The sequence below is a fragment of the Callorhinus ursinus genome, unplaced genomic scaffold, assembly GCF_003265705.2.
Source record: "Callorhinus ursinus isolate GAN/ISIS: 27379988/994484 unplaced genomic scaffold, GSC_fseal_2.0 scaffold10, whole genome shotgun sequence".
In the NCBI taxonomy this organism is placed as follows: Eukaryota; Metazoa; Chordata; class Mammalia; order Carnivora; family Otariidae; genus Callorhinus; species Callorhinus ursinus.
In genome coordinates, this window is record NW_027397072.1 from 59,029,670 (window position 1) to 59,044,554 (window position 14,885).

General features: G+C 36.8%; 1 protein-coding gene and 1 pseudogene across 3 annotated transcripts in view; both read left to right on the plus strand.

The window, feature by feature from the left end:
• Positions 1-14,885, plus strand: part of WDPCP (WD repeat containing planar cell polarity effector) — a 447,045-nt gene that overhangs the window by 413,132 nt on the left and 19,028 nt on the right. The window lies entirely within an intron of this gene.
• LOC112821231 (small ribosomal subunit protein eS1 pseudogene) lies at positions 11,498-12,315 on the plus strand (annotated as a pseudogene).

The following is a 14,885-nucleotide window of genomic DNA, read 5'->3' on the forward strand; positions in this document are numbered from 1 at the left end:
TGACCACTGGTAGCATTCTATATTATTGACTATTCCTTCCTTGAAATACTCTTATCTTTTCCTTCCTTGTTCTCTAGCCCACTGAATCCTCTTTTGCCCTATTTATATCTTAGTCATTTCTAATAACTACTTTAGAAATAGTATTCAATTAAGTTAAAAATTCTAAACAGGTGGCTACATGACACATCAGGTCTTCTCTTTGTGTCTTACTATGTGTGAACTGCCACACGTAAGTACCAAAGGATGAATGCAGTAAGAACAAATTAATGAACATGGCTTGTATTAGGGTTCTCCACAGAAACAAGAACCAACAGGGGGGGTGTGTGTTTGTGTGTGTATTTAATATAAGGAATTGGCTCATGTGATTATAGAGACTGACAAGTCCCAAGATCTGAAGTCAGCAAGCTGGAAACCCAGGAGAGCTGATGGTCTAATTCTAATCTGAAGACAAAAGCTCAAAATCCAGGAAGAGCTGATGTTTCAGTTCAAGCCCAGAGACAGATAACAACCAATGTCCCAGCTCAAAGACAGACAAGCAGAGGTTCCCTCTCACTCAAGAAAGAGTCAGTCTTTTGTTTTATTCAGGCATTCAGGCTTTTCTGGGGAGGGTACATTAGGAAGGACAATCTGCTTTACTCAGTATATCAACTTAACTTGAAAACTCATGCAAAACACATTCATAGAAACACCCACAATAATGTTTCACCAAACAACCAGGTACCATGACAAAAATGTGGGCCCAAATGGACTTACAAACTTAACTGTCCATGGGTCCTGCTTAGCCAAGTCTATTTACACAGTACAAAACCTTTATAAAGGTGATATTTACTAATGCAAAATAACAGGCAGTAATACTATAGAGATGAGGCTGATTAGGAAGCTATAAACTAAACTGATACACCAGGGGCACCTGGGTGGCCCAGTCATTAAGCGTCTGCCTTCAGCTCAGGTCATGATCCCAGGGTCCTGGGATTGAGCCCCGCATCGGGCTCCCTGCTCTGCAGGAAGCCTGCTTCTCCCTCCCCCATTCCCCCTACTTGTGTTCCCTCCCTTGCTGTGTCTCTCTCTGTCAAATAAATAAATTTTAAATAAATAAATAAATAAAATAAACTGATACACCAAAAAGTAAAAACAAAAACCCAATGAATGACCATGTTGTCTAAGTTAAGGTCTTTACTGAAATTTGAAGGGTTAAAAAAAAAGTGGAAATCAGCCCAAGAGTGAGGGGGGAAAGTACAGTAAAGGTAAAAATAGAAACTTTTCATGCTTCTTCCCTTCTTTCTTTATAGAAATCATACATTAATGAAACTGTATGTGGAGAAAGATCAGTTTTGTTTCTTTCCCTTTTTAAATAATTTCCAATCCAAAATGGATCAGTATGTTTGTAAAATAAACACAAAAATTAATATAAAGTTTAAAAAGTAATATCCTAGAAGGTCTGGTTCAAGATGGTGATGTAGGAGGTTCTTGAACTCACCTCATCCCCCCCACCCATAGACACACCAAATCTACATCTACATATGGAAAACTTTTCCTCTGAAGTAAACTCAAAAAAGCTCAGTGACTCCTACACATTGGGCAGACAAATAAACCCCACAATGAAACAGATAGGAGAGCCTGGGACACAATATTACCACAATCTGACCACAATCTCCACCCATAGTTTGGCAATCCACAATCAGGAGGGAACTTTCAATTCTAAGTTTCTCCCTGAAAAGCAGAGTGTTTGAACCCCACATGTGGTACCCCAACTTTTAAGACCTGAACCTGACAAATTACCCAAGTAAAAAATGGGCAGAGGACTTGAATAGACATTTTTCTAAAAAAGACATGAAGATGTACTTAACATCATTAATCATCAGGGAAATGTAATTAAAACCACAATGAAGTATCACCCCACACCTGTCAAGTTGGTTATTGTCAAAAATACAAAAAATAACAAGTGTTGATAAGGATGTAGACAAAAGGGAGCCCTTGTACACTGTTGGTAGGAATGTGAATTGGTGTAGCTTCTATGGAAAACAGTATGGAGGGTCCTCAAAAAATTAAAAAGAACTACCACATGATCCAGCAATTCCACTTTGGGATATTTATCCAAAGAAAACAAAAACACCAATTCAAAGGGATATATGCATCCTATGTTCATTGCAGCATTATTTACAATAGCCAGTTATAGAAACAACTTAAGTGTCTATCAATAGGTGAATGGATAAAGTGAGATATACACACACACAGGCACACACACACACACACACACACACAATGAAATATAACTCATCTTGCCATTTGTGACAACATGGATGGACCTAGAGGGTTTTATGCTAAGTGAAATAAGTGAAACAGAAATGCAAATACCATATGATTTCACTTACATGTGGAATCTAAAAAACAGACTCATAGATGTAGGAAACAAACTGATGGTTACTAGAGTGGGGAGGGTTTGGGGGGCAGGCAAAATAGGTAAAGGGGACTAAGAGGTATAAACTTCTAGTTATAAAATAAGTAAGTCATGGGGATATAATATACAGCACAGGGAATATAGTCAATAATATTGTAATAACTTTGTATGGTGACAGATGGTAACTAGACTTACCATAGGGTTAATTTCATAATATAAAAAATATCAAATCACAATGATATATACCTGAAACTACTAAAATACTGTAAGTGAATTATACTTCAATTTAAAAAAAAATCTTCAGGACCTTGGCCTTTTAAAAAAAATAAAAGACACGAGTTTGTTAAATGAAGGGAAAGTAAGGCAGGAAAGAAAATGACATTAATCCAACATTTATACAGCAATTTGCGGCTCACAAGGAACTCTTCCTAAGTCCTCATTCTAACCCTGAGGGTTCTAAATAATTATTGCCATTATATAGAGGAAAACACTATGGCTCAAGGACGTTAAGTAAATCCCATTGCATCATACCTGTCTTTATACAGGGTCTGACACAGAGAGATCAACATATATTAATATATAATACTGCACAATGATGTACTTTACTACTTCTTCCAGGGGGTAGGTGTAAGATGATGAAACTAAAGGGTCTTACAGGCTAGAGTCAGGTGGATATTAGTAGTATACAAAGTGGCAAAAAAATTTTTTTATTCTAGAATACATATCTGTCTGTAAACCAGTAACTTTGAATCAAGTAGCAAAAAGTAAATAAAATGCAAAATGTAAAAAGAGGACAATGACAACGACCAACACTTGAGACATGAGGCTTAACACAGCAAATTCGGCTTGCATCCATGAGACCACAACACTGAAGCAAATGCAGAAAGAGTTCTTAAAGGGGCCCAGCACAGAGGTGCCAACTGAAAATCATCTAGTCTTTCTGGGAAATAGGCCTAAAGCTTCAACCTGAGGGACAGGCATCTAATTTAACACACATCTAGGTTTCTATGGAAATACTCTCCAAAGATGGAAACTGGGAGGAACCATCTATGTGTTCTTTTGCCTCGTTCCAGGTTGCCAATACCTCCTGGAAGTGAACTACGCACTTGTTTGGCATCCCAGTTTTTGTAGCTGCCACCCTGGGGATACCCTTTGATCACCTACCTCTGGTGGCCAGCAAGGCTTACATCCAAAATGACTACAACAAATGGAGAAAGAGTTCTTAACCAGCTACCCCAATGCACAACAGAGAGGCAGCCAACTGAAATGCCCAGTCTTTCTGTGAGAGGTCTATTAGTGTATCTTCTTGGCTGCACTCTGAGTGACAGGCTTTTAATTAAATACACATCTAAGAACCAACTGTATCCTCTCCAGACCTCTCAGAGGGTGGGCGGGATCTTCCTGCACTCCCTCTGCCTCACTCCAGGTTGCTGGTGTTTCTGAGAAAGGAGCTTGTTTACATGTCCTGTGCCACAACTTTTGTCTGCTGCCCAGGGGACAAAACCCTTGATATCCTGACTCTGGTGGCCAGTGGGACCTGCTTTCACAGGCTACCACCTCAGGATTCAGTGTAGAGGGAAAGACAAAAACATTCCCAGTCTTCCCCTGAAAGAGGTATGTTTGCATACTTTAAAAGCTGCTGCCTGAGGGTCTGGTTTCCAATCAGTCTGAATCTATGAGGCCAACCAAGATATTCTCCTTTGGGTCACTGACAAGTTTTGGCAAACCCTCAACTACTCACAGCCACCAAGAATAAAGTAGGCTGCTTGGACAGGCACAAAGGTTTGAGAGGTTGAAAGGTGAAGATCATTCCTATATGAGGCTGCTCCTTCAATACAGGGAGAAATAGCTGTTTTATCTAATGCATAGAAACTAACACATAGAGTCAAGGAAATGAAGAAAGAGAGGAATATGTTCCGAATGAAAGAACAAAATGAAACCTCAGAAAAAGATTTTAATGAAACAAGTGATTTGCCTGATTGAAAGTTCAAAATGACAGAAAGATGCTTACCAATCTTGGGAGAAAAATGCATGAACAAAGTTAAGAATTTTAACAAAGAGAAAATATAAGAAAGTGCCCAAGAGAAATCACAGAACTGATAAATATGATAACAGAACTGAAAAATACAATAGAGGAATTCAGCAGCCGATGATGAATAAGAAAGGATCAGCAAACTCAAAGACAGGTCAACAGAATTCATCTAATCAGAGCAACAAAAAGAAAAAAAAAAGAGCAGAAAACTTAAGGTGCTTATAGGAGAACATCAAGTGGACCAACATTCATATTATACTGGCCCCAGAACGAGAAGAGACAGAAAGGGGTAGAAAACTTATTTGAAGAGATAAAAGCTAAAAACTTCCCTACTCTTGGAGAACCACTCCAATACACATTATAATTAAATTGTCTAAAGTTGAAGGAGAGAATTTTTTTGTTGTTGGTAACTGGTTCAGCCTCACATCTATGTAGTTTTTTTTTTTTAATTCCAGTTGGTTAACATACAGTATTATATTGGTTTCAGGTGTAAAATATAGGGATTCAACAATTCTGTACACTACTCAGTGTTCATCAAGATAAGTGTCCTATTAATCCCCTTCACCTTTTTCACCCATCCCCCCCACCAACTTCCCCTCCGGTAATGATCAGTTTGTTCTCTATACTTAAAAGTCTGGTTTTTGGTTTGTCTTTTTTTTTTCTTTGTCCATTCATTTATTTCTTAAATCCCACATATGAGTGAAGTCATATAGTATTTGTATTTCTCTGACTTATTTCACTTAGCATTATACCCTCTAGATCCATACATGTTGTTGTAAATTACAAGATTTCATTCTTTTTATGCCTAATATTCTATTACACAAAGACACACACACTACATCTTCTCTACCCATTCATCATTTGATGGACACATGGGCTGCTTCCATAATTTGGCTATTGTAAATAATGCTGCAATAAACATAGGGTTACATCTACCATCTTGAATTAGTATTTTTTCTTTTTTGGGTAAATACCCAGTAGTGGAATTACTGGATCATATGGTAGTTTTGTTTTTAATTTTTTGAGGAAACGCCATCTGTTTTCCACAATGGCTGCACTAGTTTTCCTTCCCACCAACAGTGCATAAGGGTTCCTTTTTCTGCACATCCTCACCAACACTGTTGTTTCTTTTATTTTTGATTTTAGCCATTCTGACAGAAGAGGTGATATCTCATTGTGGTTTTGATTTGCATTTCCCTTAAGATGAATGATATTAAGCATCTTTTCATGTCTATTGGCCATCTGGATGTCTTCTTTGGAGAAATGTCTGTTCATGTCTTCTACCCATTTTTTAACTGGGTTTTTTTGGTGTTGAATTGTATCAGTTCTTTATGTATTTTGGATATTAACCCTTTTTCAGATATGTCATTTGCAAGTATCCTCTCCTATTCAGTAGGTTGTCTTTTGCTGTGCAGAAGCTTATTTTGATGTAGTCCAAATAGTTTATTTTTGCTTTTGTTTCCCTTGTCTCAGGAGACATGTCTAGAAAGATGTTGCTAAGGCCAAAGTCAGATATTTTACAGCCTGTGCTCTCTTTCTAGGACTTTTATGGTTTCAGGTTTCCCATTCTGAGTTTATTTTTGTGTATGGTATAAGAAAGTGGTCCAGTTCCACTCTTTTGCAGGTTGCTGTCCAGTTTTCCCAATACCATTTGTTGAAGAGACTGTCTTTTTCCCATTGCATGTCCTGCCCTTTGTCAAGGATTAACTGACCATAAAATTGTGTGTTTATTTTTGGGTTTTCTATTCTGTTCCACTGATCTACGTGTCTGTTTTTGTGCCAGTACCATACTGTTTTGATTCCTACAGCTTTGTAATATAACTTGAAATCTGGGATTGTGATATCTCCAGTTGTTTTTCTTTTTCTTTTTTCTGTAGGATTTTTTTTTATTCACATATAATGTATTTGTTTCAGGGATACAGGTCTGTGATTCATCAGTCTTACACAATTCACAGCACTCACCATAACATATACCCTCCCCAGTGTCCATCACCCAGCCACCCAATCCCTCCCACCTCCCTCCACTCCAGCAACACTCAGTTTGTTTCCTGAGATTAAAAGCCTCTGTTTGTCTCCCTCTCTGATTTCATCTTGTTTCATTTTTCTCTCCCTTCCCCTATGATCTTGTCTTATTTCTCAAATTCCTCATATCAGTGAGATCATATAATTGTCTTTCTCTCATTGACTTATTTCACTTAGCATAATACCCTCTAGTTCCATCCACATCATTGCAAATGGCAAGATTTCATTTTTTTGATGGCTGCATAATATTCTATTGTATATATACACCCACATCTTCTTTATCCATTCATCTGTTGATGGATGTATAGGCTCCTTCCATAGTTTGACTATTGTAGACATTACTGCTATAAACATTGGGGTGCATGCACCCCTTTGGATCACTACATTTGTATCTTTGGGGTAAATACCCAGTAGTGCAATTGCTGGATTATACAGTAGCTCTATTTTCAACTTTTTGAGAAACCTCCACACTGTTTTCTGGAGTGACTGCACCAGTTTGCATTCCCACCAACAGTAAGAGGGTTCCCTTTTCTCCACATCCTCACCAACATCTGTCCTTTCCTGACTTGTTAATTTTAGCCATTCTGACTGGGGTGAGGTGGTATCTCACTGTGGTGTTGATTTGTATTTCCCTGATGCCAAGTGATGTTGAGCATTTTTTCACATGTCTGTTGGCCATTTGGACATCTTCTTTGGAAAAATGTCTGTTCATGTCTTCTGCCCATTTCTTGATTGGATCATTTGTTCTCTGGTTGTTGAGTTTGATAAGTTCTTTATAGATTTTGGATACTAGCCCTTTATCTGATATGTCATTTGCAAATGTCTTCTCCCATTCTGTCAGTTGTCTTTTGGTTTTGTTGACTGTTTCCCTTGCTGTGCAGTTTTTTATCTTGATGAAGTCCCAATAGTTCATTTTTGCCCTTGCTTCCCTTGCATTTGGCAATGTTTCCGGGAAGAAGTTGCTGCGGCTAAGGTCAAAGAGGTTGCTGCCTGTATTTTCATCTAGGATTTTGATGGATTCCTGTCTCATATTTAGGTCTTTCATCCATTTTGAGTTTATTTTTGTCTGTGGTGTAAGGAAATGGTCCAGTTTCATTCTTCTGCATGTGGCTGTCCAATTTTCCCGACACCATTTGTTGAAGAGACTCTTTTTTCCAGTGGACATTCTTCCCTGCTCTGTTGAAGATTAGTTGACCATAGAGTTGAGGGTCCATTTCTGGGCTCTCTATTCTGTTCCATTGATCTATGTGTCTGTTTTTGTGCCAGTACCATACTGTCTTGATGATGACAGCTTTGTAATAGAGCTTGAAGTCCGGAATTGTGATGCCGCCAGCTTTGCTTTTCTTTTTAAACATTCCTCTGGCTATTCGGGGTCTTTTCTGGTTCCATACAAATTTTAGGATTATTTGTTCCATTTCTTTGAAAAAAGTTGATGGTATTTTGATAGGGATTGCATTAAATGTGTAGATTGCTCTAAGTACTAGAGAATGCTCTAGATATTTTCACAATATTCATTCTTCCAATCCATGAGCATGGAACGTTTTTCCATTTCTTTGTGTCTTCCTCAATTTCTTTCATGAGTATTCTATAGTTTTCTGAGTACAAATTCTTTGCCTCTTTGGTTAGATTTATTCCTAGGTATCTTATGGTTTTGGGTGCATTTGTAAATGGGATCAACTCCTTAATTTCTCTTTCTTCTGTCTTGGTGGTGGTGTATAGAAATGCAACTGATTTCTGTGCATTGATTTTATATCCTGCCCCTTTACTGAATTCCTGTAGGAGTTCTAGCAGTTTTGGGGTGGAGTCTTTTGGGTTTTCCACATAAAGTATCATATCATCTGCAAAGAGTGAGAGTTTGACTTCTTCTTTGCTGATTCGGATGCTTTTTATTTCTTTTTGTTGTCTGATTTCTGAGGCTAGGACTTCTAGTACTATGCTGAACAGCAGTGCTGATAGTGGACATCCCTGCCATGTTCCTAACCTTAGGGGAAAAGCTCTCAGTTTTCCCCCATTGAGAATGATACTTGCTGCGGGTTTTTCATAGATGGCTTTTATGATATTGAGGTATGTACCCTCTACCCCTATACTCTGAAGAGTTTTAATCAAGAAAGGATGCTATATGCTGTACTTTGTCAAATGCTTTTTCTCCATCTATTGAGAGTATCATATGGTTCTTGTTCTTTCTTTTATTAATGTAGTGTATCACATTGATTAATTTGCAGATGTTGAACCAAGCTTGCAGCCCAGGAATAAATCCCACTTGGTTGTGGTGAATAATCCTTTTAATGTACTGTTGGATCCTATTGGCTAGTATTTTGGTGAGAATTTTTGCATCCATGTTCATCAGAGATATTGGTCTGTAATTCTTTTTGATGGGGTCTTTCGTTTTGGGATCAAGGTAATGCTGGCCTCATAAAATGAGTTTGGAAGTTTCCCTTCCATTTCTATTTTTTGGAACAGTTTCAGAAAAATAGGTATTAATTCTTGTTTTGGCTATTGAGGGCTTTTGTGGTTCCATACAAATTTTGGGATCATTTATTCTAGTTCTTTGAAAAGTGCTGTTGGTATATTGGTAGGGATTGTATTAAACCTGCAGATTGCCTTGGGTAGTATGGACATTTTAACACTGTTTGTTCTTAGGACAAGGAGAGAATCTTAAAAGCAGCAAGAGAAAAACAGTTACACACAAGTGAAGGCCCATGACAATCAAAATTTTTGAGTGGAAACTTGGCAGGTCAGCAGGGAGTGGGCATAATATATTGAAAATACTGAAAGAAGGAAAGTGCCAACAAGAATACTCTACCTAGCAAAGCTGTCCTTCAGATTTGGATGGGGTGGGAGGGTAGAATATGAGTTTTCCAGACAAGCAAAAGCTAAAGGAATTATTGCCCCTAGACCAGACTTACAAGAAATGTTAAAGGGACTTCCTTAAGCTGAAACATAGGGTACTATTAGTAATAGGAAAATATGTGAAAGTATAAATCTCACTGGTCAAGGCAAATAAATAGTAAAATTCAGAGTAATCTTAAAGGTGGTTGGTTAATTATTTATAAATCTAGTATGAAGGTTAATAGACTAAAGTAGTAAAAATACAACTACAGTAATTTGTAAATGAATACTGAAAACTAAAAGATGTAAATTGTGATATCAAAACATAAAATGTGGGAGAGGGAGAAAAAAAGGTTTAGAATGGATCTAAACTTAAGCTATCAATTTAAGATAGACTATTTTACATATGTGTGTGTTAAATAATATATATGTGTTGTTTATGTAAGCCTCATGGTAGTCACAAAGCAAAAGTCTATAGATATGCAAAAGATAAGAGGAATCTAAGCATATCACTATAGAATCACAGATCTGTACCTCTGAAACAAATAATACATGTTAAAAAAAAAAAAAAAGAAGACAGTAGGAAGGGAAAAATGAAGGGTGGGGGGGAATCAGAGGGAGAGATGAACCATGAGAGACTATGGACTCTGAGAAAGGAACTGAGGGTTCTAGCAGGGAGGGGGGTGGGGGGATGGGCTAGCTTGGTGATGGGTATTAAAGAGGGCACATATTGAATGGAACACTGGGTGTTATACACAAACAATGAATCATGGAACACTACATCAAAAACTAATGATGTAATGTATGGTCAATAACATAACATAATAAAATTAAAAAAAAAGAAAAATCATTGAATCACAAAGGAAGAGAGCAAGAAAAATGGAAAGGAACAATGAAATCTTAAAAACAGCCAGAAAACAATTAACAAAATGCCAATAAGTACAGACCCCTCAAAAACTGCTTTAAATGAAAATGAAATAAATTCTCCAATACAAAGACACACAGTGGCTGAATGGATAATAATACAAGATCCATCTATATGCTGTCTACAGGCGACTCACTTCAGATGTAAGGATGTGCAAAATGGAAGTAAAGGGTAGAAAAAATATACTACATGCAAATGAAAACCAAAAGAAAGCTGGGGTAGGTATATTTACAAAATATATAGCTGACAAAATACACTTTAAGACAAAGACTATAATAGGAGACAAACAAGGTCATAAAATAATGATAAAAGAACAAATCAAACAAGAGGATAAAACATTTGTAAATATTTATCCACCTAAATACATAAAGAAACATTAATTGACATAAAGGGAGAAATAGACATCAATTAAAAAATAGTAGAGGACTTAAATTCCCCACTTTCATCAATTAGATCATCCAGACAGAAAATCTATTAAAAAAACATTGTACTTAAATAACATGTTAGACTAGATGGACTTAACACAAACATACAGAAGATTCTATCTAAGCAACAGCATACAGTCTTAAGTGCACATGGAACATACTCCAGGAAAAATCATATGTTAGGCCACAGAACAGTCATAAAATTTTGAGAGAACTGAATCATATCAAGCATTTTTTTCTGACCACAGTGGTTTCAAACTAAAAATCAGTTATAAGAAGAAAAGTGGTAAATTTATAAATATGTGAAGACTGAACAACATTCTGCTGAACAACCAAGTAGTCAGAGAAGAAACCAAAAGAAAAAGCAAAAAATATCTTGAGAAATCTGAAAATGGAAATACAACATACCAAAACTTATGGAACTCAGCACAAACAGCTCTAAGAGGGAAGGTCAGAATGATAAATGCCTTCATTAAGAAACAAGATCTCAAATAAACTTTTCACTTCAAGGAACTAGAAAAAGAGGAACAAACTAAACCCAAAGTCAGTAAAAAGAAAGAAATAGCAACAATCAGCAAAAACAAATGAAATGAAGACTAAAAAAAATAATAATAATAAAATCAGAAATGAAAGAGACATTACAATGGTTATCCCAGAAACCTTTACAAAGGATAAGAGACTACTATGAACAATTAAAGCCCAACAGATTGGAAAATCTGAAGAAATGGACAAAGCCCTAGAAACATACAGCCCACCAAAGCGAATCATGAATATACAGAAAACCTTCAACAGACCAATAACAAGTAGATTGAATCTCTAATCAAAAATCTCTCCCACTTTTTTTTTTTGGCTCCCTGAGCAGCGCCATGGTGGCCAGCAAGAACAAGTGCCCTATGAAAGGCGGCAAAAAGGGAGCCAAGAAGAAAGTGGTTGATCCATTTTCTAAGAAAGATTGGTATGATGTGAAAGCACCAGCTATGTTCAATATAAGAAATATTGGAAAAACATTAGTCACAAGAACTCAAGGAACCAAAATCGCATCTGATGGCCTCAAGGGTCGGATTTTTGAAGTGAGCCTTGCTGATTTGCAGAATGATGAAGTTGCATTTAGAAAATTCAAGCTAATTACTGAGAATGTTCAGGGCAAAAACTGCCTGACTAATTTCCATGGCATGGATCTTACCCATGACAAAATGTGCTCCATGGTCAAAAAATGGCAGACCATGATTGAAGCTCATGTTGATGTCAAGACTACCGATGGTTATTTGCTTCGTCTATTTTGTGTTGGTTTTACTAAAAAACGCAATAATCAGATTCAGAAGACCTCTTATGCTCAGCACCAACAGGTCCGTCAAATTCGGAAAAAGATGAGGGAAATCATGACCTGAGAGGTGCAAACAAATGACTTGAAAGAAGTGGTCAATAAACTGATTCCAGACAGCATCGGAAAAGATACAGAAAAGGCTTGTCAGTCTATTTATCCACTTCATGATGTCTTCATTAGAAAAGTAAAAACGCTGAAGAAGCCCAAGTTTGAATTGGGAAAGCTCATGGAGCTTCATGGTGAAGGTAGTAGTTCTGGAAAAGCTACTGGGGATGAGACCAGTGCTAAAGTTGAACGAGCTGATGGATATGAGCCACCAGTCCAAGAATCTGATTAAAAGTCAGACATTTAGGGTGCTGGGTGGCTCAGTTGGTTAAGCGACTGCCTTCGGCTCGGGTCATGATCCTAGAGTCCCGGGATCGAGTCCCACATCAGGCTTCCTGCTCAGCAGGGAGTCTGCTTCTCCCTCTGACCCTCTTCCCTCTCGTGCTTTCTATCTCTCATTCTCTCTCTCTCTCAAATAAATAAATAAAATCTTTAAAAAAAAAAAAAAGCCAGACATTTAATGGTGACAAATACAAAAATCATATTTGTGAAAAAAAAAAAAAATCTCTCCCAGAAGAAAAGTTCAGGAGCAGATGACTTCACTGGTGAATTCTACCAACATTTAAATAAGAATACCAATTCTTCTGAAACTCTTTCAAAAAGATCAGAGAACATTTTCAAACTCATCTCATGAAGCCAGCATTACCCTGATACCAAAAGTAGACAATGACATCATACAAAAGAAAACTACAGAGGTCAATATCTCTGACAAATACAGATGCAAAAAACCTCAACAAAATATTTGAAAACTAAATTCAACAATAACACTAAAAGGATCATTCATCATGATCAAGTGCAATTTATTCCAGGGATGCAAGGGATGGTTCAACATTTGTAAATTAATCATTGTGATACACCACATTTACAAAATGAAAACATACGATTATCTCAATATATACAGGAAAAGCATCTGACAAAATTCAACATCTACTTATGATTTAAAAAAAAAATCTCAAAAAGTGGTTACAGAGGGAACATACCTCAACATAATAAAGGCCATAAATGACAAGCCCACAGCTAACATTATCCTCAATGGTGAAAGCTGAAAGCTTTTTCCTCTGAGATCAGGAACAAGACAAGAATTTGAGACGAACCAGGAGAGATGATGGACTCTGAAAAACAAACTGAGGGTTCTAGAGGGGAGGAGGGTAGGGGGATGGGTTAGCCTGGTGATGGGTATTAAAGAGGGCACATTCTGCATGGAGCACTGGGTGTTATGAACAAACAATGAATCATGGAACAGTACACCAAAACAAATGATGTAATATATGGTGATTAACATAACAATAAAAAATAAAAATAAAAGAATGCCCATTCTTGTCATTTTATTCAGTACAGAATTGGAAGTCATAGCCAGAGCACTTAGGCAAGAAAAATAAATAAATAAAACGTATCCAAATTGAAAAGGAAGAACTAAAACTGTCACTATGTGCAGATGACAGGATATAGAAAACCTAGACTCCACCCAAAAGCTGTTAGAATAAACAAGTTCATTAAAGTTGTAGGATACAAAATCCGTATACAAAAATCTGTTGTGTTTTTATACACTAATATTGAACTACAAGAAAAAGAAATAAAACAATCTGATTTACAACTGCATCAAAAAGTATAAAATACCTAGGAATAAATTTAACCAAAGAAGTGAAAGACATGCACACTGAAAACCATAAGGCATTGATGAAAGATTGAAGGTGACACAAATAAACTGAAAGATAAACCATGATCAGATTGGAAGTATATTGTTAATATGTCCATACTACTCAAAGGAATCTACAATTTAATGCAATCCCTTTCAAAATTATAAAGGCATTTTTCACAGAAAAAGAATAAACAATCCTAAAATTTGTATGGAAGTACAAAAGACCCCAAATAGCCAAAACAGTCTTAAAAAAGAAGAACCAAGCTGGAGGTATCACACTTCCTGATTTCAAACTGTATTACGAAGCTATAGTAATCAAAACAGTATGATATTGGCATAAAAAACAGACACATAGATCAATGGAAAATAACAGAGAGCCCAGAATTAAACCTAAGCATATATGGTCAATTAATTTACAACACTGGGTACAAAAACATACAAAGGGGAAAAGACAGTCTCTTCAATAAATGGTGCTGGAAAAACTGTCACAGCTACATATAAAAGAATGAAACTAGACCACTATCTTATATGCACAAAATAACCTAAAATGGACTGAAGACCTGAACATAAAACCTGACACTAAAACACCTTAAGAAAAAACAGGCAATGATGGGGCCCCTGGGTGGCACAGTCATTAAGCGTCTGCCTTTGGCTCAGGTCAGGATCCCACAGTCCTGGGATCAAGCCCCGCATTGGGCTCTCTGCTCAGCAGGAACCCTGCTTCTCCCTCTCCCACTCCCCCTCCTTGTGTTCCCTCTCTCGCTGTCTGTTAAATAAATAAATGAAATCTTATAAAAAAAAAAAAAAGAAAGAAAGAAAATACAAGCAAGGAGAGTCGTGACATATATCTTGGAGACAATTTTTTGAATCTGACACTAAAAGCAAAGGCAACAAAGACAAAAATAAGTAAGTGGGACTACATCAAACTAAAAAGCTTCTGCACAGCAAGGGAAACCATCACCAAAATGAAAAGACAATCTCCTGAATGGGAGAAAATATTTACAAATCATGTATCTAATAAGAGGTTAATATCCAAAATATATAAAGAACTCAACAACTCAATAGCAAACAAAATGGACACAAGATCTAAGTAGACATTTTTCTAAAGATAACATACCGATATCCAACAGGTATATGAAAAGGTACTCAACAAAAGTAATCATTAAAGAAATGCAAATCAAAACCT